Consider the following 6,000-nt stretch of genomic DNA (forward strand, 5'->3'; position numbering starts at 1 on the left):
ATTAAATTAAAAAAAAGATATATGTGTCCTTTTTATTTTATAAAACTAAAGCAGAGAAATGTAAAGTGACTTGCCCTGGGTCAAAGAGTTAGTAAGTGGTATGACTGGGGCAAGTTGGCCTCATTCACCATCTCTTCTCTTTTCACTGTACTGATAGCTTCTTCCAACTTATAGGCATAACAAAACAGTTGTTTTGAACAGGGTAAGATGGGAGATGGGTAACATCAGAAGAAAGGAAGGCCAATGGACCAGGTAAATGAGGGTGAATATGGTCTCAGTACTTAATATGCATGAATATGCATGCAGTGAAACTTGTTGAAATTATTTGATGAAAGAGCAAGATGAATAAAGGAAAGAGATGGAAGAGGTGTGTTAGATAGAATATATTGTCACCATGAAGCTCCTCCCCAAAGTACAATTAAAATATGCTAATAGAATCATTAAAAAGAGAAAAAGAAAATCATTAACTTGATTTTTATCTTCCCAAGTAATTGAAACTTTTTGTCAACCTTCAGAATTCTGAGCAGGATGACATCCAAAGTTATTGCTGATTCTAATGAACCCAGGGGAAAACTGATTTTCATGAAGATGTTTCTTACCAAATTTCCCCTAAGGCAAAATATCTCTGTTTTAGTAACCCAAAATGCTATAAATACATAGGTATATATATATATATATATTACATATATTTTTTTAAATACACTGACCTATCCAGTATGGGGACAAGGCTTCTACAACTTTCCTTGAAGAAAATCTCATCTGCAATACACTGGATCTCATCTTCAATACACTGGATCTCTTCTTTGCTGCAACTGAAACAACTTCTTCAATGCTACATGGAGTCTGCTGTATATGGCTATTAACCCAGAATTCCAAGGTAAGTGTGTATAGACCAGGACAGTACAGTGCTTCTGAAAAATACAGATCATATGGGGATCAGAGTACAGCATGAGAGAATAGCATGGTATGACAAAAATGTTATAGGTATAGTAGTCATGAAGTGATATATGCATTTGGGAATGAGCACATTGTTCACATTTCTGTGAGGAGATCAATGGCACCTGGTGGTACAAATATTCTAGCATTCCTGGTCAAAATCAAGAAAGAAAACAGTGAAATCCATTGAAATTGTGATGTGTTCCAGGAAAGATTTACAGTCTCACATAAAAATCTAGTTATGCCTTTCTCTCCTCTTTAGTAGGGCATTCTAAGTTTTCATTGCATGCTTTTCCAGTGTGCTCTCTTCTACCTGGCTAGCTTCTGCCTTACCCACGTTATATGGTGGTTTTGCTGAATTGCACATTGAGAGCTCTCTCTCTCTCTCTCTCTCCTCTCTCTCTCTCTCTCTCTCTCTCTCTCTCTTGTGACACACAATCTCTATCCCTCTCATTGGTCTTGGGGCTTGAACTCTGGGTCTGGGCGCTGTCCCTGAGCTCTTCAGCTCAAGGCAAGCTCTCTATCTTTTCAGCCACAATGTCATTTCCGGTTTTCTGGTGGGTACTTGGAGATAAAAGTCTCATGGACTTTCCTTCCCTGGGCTAGCTTTGAACCATGATCCTCAGATCTCAGCCTTAAGAGTAGCCAGGATTACAGACGTGAGCCACTGGTGCCCAGCTTACATGGTGCTCTCTTGATATCATTCCTATGCTTCTAGTTCAGGACACTTGTGTTTCCCTGTATTTAGAAGGGCACTATCCCAATTTCTCTACATGGTAAGCCCTTAGTTCTTGTGAGGAAATCCCCTCATGTCTTTTCTATCCACTCCTCCAGGAAGACACTAGCTAGAGAACCAGAGATGCCCTAACACACCTCCATTGCTGTGGATGTAATTTATACATATTTGTATTTATATGTACATGTTCATATAAATATTTATATTTAAACACATCCATATTTAGGTTTATTTATGTATATCTATATCTATATCTATATCTATCTATCTATCTATCTATCTATCTATCTATCTATCTATCTATCTATCTATCTATCTCTTCCCTACAGATTGTTGTCCATTTAAGCAGAGTGGCTGTTAGCTTTGTTTCCTCCTACAAATGCTAGAAGAGATTGAATACTATTGTAGTATAAAGATTCAAATGTGTAGGCTGGGAAGGTGGCTTAGTGGTAGAGTGCTTGCCTTACATGCATGAGGGCCCTGGGTTCGATTCCTCAGTACCACATAAGCAGAAAAAGCCAGAAGTGGCACTGTGGCTCAAGTGGTAGAGCGCTAGCTTTGAGGTGAAGAGCTGAGGGACAGCGCCCAGGCCCAGAATTCAGGCTCCATGACCTAAAAAAAAAGTTCACAGCCAACTATTTTTGCCATGAAATAAAAATAAAATTGAGAAGATCAGTGTGTTTCTTATGGATAACAATATATTTATTATACTTTTTGTTTGTTTCCATTTCCTAGAGTTTATTTCAATAAATTTTATCTAATATGATCCGAGGCACAGAGCATGGCACCTTTGTGTTCCTCCCCTGAGAGTATCCTCCTTTGTCTCACTGTGTGTGAGTGCCTAGAACTCTGTATAATTTATCATGTTCTGGAGATGCTTTGGTTTTTTTGTACAGATACATAAATACATACTTCATGTGACTGTAGAATTTGTGTCTATGCACTTTGAGCCATTTCATAAAATGTGCTTTTACCCAAGATTTTAAACTTAAAAGCAGATGAGTTGAATATACCCCATGGCTTCTGAAACAAAGACTTCATAGTATGAATGGATTACAGTGGTACAAGTTAAACCCATGTTCTTAGTGGCAATATTCAAATAGCCAAAGGGTCAAATCACCCCAAATGTTTATAAATCATGAACAGAAAATTAACATGTGCAAAATATGTAAAAAGGAATACAGCTTATCCCTTAAAAGAGTGAAATGCTCATTCATTCAATAGATGGTTCAGTTTCTGGGACATTGTGCTAAGTTAAGTCAGTAACAAAAACAAAAATACTGTAGTATTCCATTGAAATGAATGATTGTCTAGAGTTATCACATTTGTTGAGACAAAAACTGGATTGGTAGGAAGGAAAATGCAGTGTTATGGGATATAGGGTTACAGTTTTAGAAGGTGAATAAGTTAACATTATTCAATTCTACACTCTAAAATTGGAAAAAAGAAAAACAGGCATGGTGGCAGACACTTAAGTGGTTGAAGGAAGAGGACAAGAGGATGGTGAATTTGAGGCCAGCCAGAAAACAATAAGATGAGATTAAAGACAGATGGCAGACTAATGGCTTTAACCTATGTCTGACATCTCCAATAAGGTACCTGGCAGCAGCCGGCATGCCACTTACCTTTGAGGTTGATGGCGGTGGAATTCATTAAGGCTTCAGTAGTAAACCAATAGAACCATACTTACAAAAAAGAAAAGGACAAAGAAAAAAAGAATGTGGATAGCTTTGGAAAACCAAACAGAAGGAAAGGACTGCTTCAGCAGGCAGAAAGCCCAACCAGGCAAAGGGCAGGCAACCACAGAGCCTAGGACAGGAACAAAAGAAAGAAGAAAACAGGCATTGACGTTTCAGTCATGAACAGTCTTTTTAGAAAAAGGACACAGAGGGCTTTTGCAAGTAGAACAGGGACAGAGAAAACCGTCCTCAAGTGATCTAGGAAGAAATGAAGCAGCAGGGGCAGCAACAGAGAGACGGGGGGAGGAGAGAGGGAGAGAGAGAGAGAGAGAAAGAGAGTCAGAAAAATAGCCTTAGATTCAAGAGTGAGCAGATTTGCAGTCTAAACAGGAAAGGAAAAATACAACTAATGCTGGCAAAGATGCAGAAGAAGAGGAACCCTTATTCATTGTTGATGAGAATGCAATGAGTTCAGCCAATATGGAAATCAGTATGAATGTTCTTCAAAAATTAAAATAAAACTCCCATTTGACCCAGTCATTCCCCTTCTAAGGGAGAGGAAAAGGTGATATGAATAAGAATTACACTAAAAATAATAATCAAAACCCACTTGCCAGTAAGTTACCTAAACACTCATGCCAAACAAGGACAAGTTCATTTAAACAGAAGGGGTACTTTTGGAGAAGTGAACCTTCTTAGCCATAGAGGAAATGCAAATTAAAAAGATATTGAAATTCTCTCTCGGTCCATGAGTATAATAATCAATCATTAAGAAAACTATAAATGCTGGCAATGATGTGGGGAAAAATAAATCATTATACTGTTAGTGGGAATGTTCATTAGTGTAACCACTACGAATACCAGTACAGAGTTTTCTCAACAAAATAAAACTAGTACTACCACAGGATCCAATCATACCACTCTTGGCCACATATCCAAAGGAATATAAGTTGAAATAAAGATGTCTGTACATTCATGTTCACTGTCACACTATTTACAATAGACAAGTAGTTAACCAATTTTGCCAGCACCATTTACTGAAGAGGCTGTCTTTCTTCCATTCTATTGTTTTAGCTCCCTTATCAAAGATTAGATGGCTATGGGTCTGAAGGTTCATTTCTGGGTTTTCAATTCTATTCCATTGATCCTGAGGTATGTTTTGTGCCAGTACCACGCTGTTTTGATTACTATGGCTTTGTAGTAGAGTTTGAAATTTGGTATTCTTCCAGCACTGTTCTTTCTGTTTTTGCTATTTGGGGTCTTTTATTGTTCCATATGAATTTTTGGATTGCCTCTTCTATTTCCTTGAAGAATGAGGTTGGAATATTGATAGGTATCGCATTGAATTTGTAGATAGCCTTGGGATGTATTGTCATTTTCACAATGTTGACCTTTCCAATCCAGGAGCATGGGAGTTTTTTGCCACTTTCTAAGTTCTGTTTTGATTTCCTTTTGCAGGTTTTTAAAGTTTTCATCATAGAAGTCCTTCACTTCTTTGGTTAATTCCTAGGTATTTTATTTTTTGTGGGGCTATTACGAATGGAGTTGCTTTCCTAATTTCAGCCAAAATTTTCTCATGGTTGGCATACAGAAAAGCCATTGATTTTTTTTGTCAATGGAATTGTTTTATTAGAAAATTTACTGTTCCAAATGTGTCATCCAAAGTACTTATGAAATTTTTTTCTTTCTTGCTATTGTTTCTAAGATATTTATTTATTTATTTTTATTGTGAAAATACTGTACAGAGGGGTTACAATTACATGGGCAAGATAGTAAGTACATTTCTTATCGAGCATTGTAGCCTCCTCCTTTGTTTTCCCTTCCCATCCTCCCACCCCCATCACTCAATCCTCTCCCCCCCAAGTTGTAAAGTTCATTTTTGACATGACAATCTGTACTTCTCATTGTTGCAACAGGTCCACCTGTATCCTTATTTAAACGACTTGTTTTTCCCCTTCCCCTCCACAAATTATACCTACATCAACTACAGTGAAAGCAGCTTGAGTAATTTGGGAGTGGAGTCTATGGGATCTTTAAATACAAGATCATGTCATCTGTAAAGAGGGAGAGTTTTATTTCTTCTTTCCCTATTTGGATCCCCTTTATGTTTGCATCTTGTCTTATTGCTGTAGCTAGGCATTCTAATACTAGATTGAAGAGAAATGGAGAGAGTGGATATCCTTGTCTCATTTCTGAGTTAAAAGGAAATGAAAGCCATTGATTTTTGAGGGTTAATTTTATACCCTGCTACTTTGCCAAAGCTTTGAATCAGCATGAGTAATTTGGCAGTGGAGTCTATGGGATTCTTTAAATACAAGATCATGTCATCTGTAAAGAGGGAGAGTTTTAATTCTTCTTTCCCTATTTGGATCCCCTTTATGTTTGCATCTTGTCTTATTGCTGTAGCTAGGCATTCTAATACTAGATTGAAGAGAAATGGAGAGAGTGGATATCCTTGTCTCATTCCTGAGTTAAGAGGAAATGGCTTTAGTTTTTCACCATTAAGTATAATGCTGGCTGTAGGTTTGTCATATACAGCCTTTATTGTAGGAAATGTTCCATGGATTCCTAATTTTTCCAGAACCTTCATCATAAAGGGGTATTGGATCTTGTCAAATGCTTTTTCTGCATCTATTGAAATAACTGTGT

Source organism: Dipodomys ordii, unplaced genomic scaffold, assembly GCF_000151885.1.
Source record: "Dipodomys ordii isolate 6190 unplaced genomic scaffold, Dord_2.0 Scaffold61, whole genome shotgun sequence".
NCBI lineage: Eukaryota > Metazoa > Chordata > Mammalia > Rodentia > Heteromyidae > Dipodomys > Dipodomys ordii.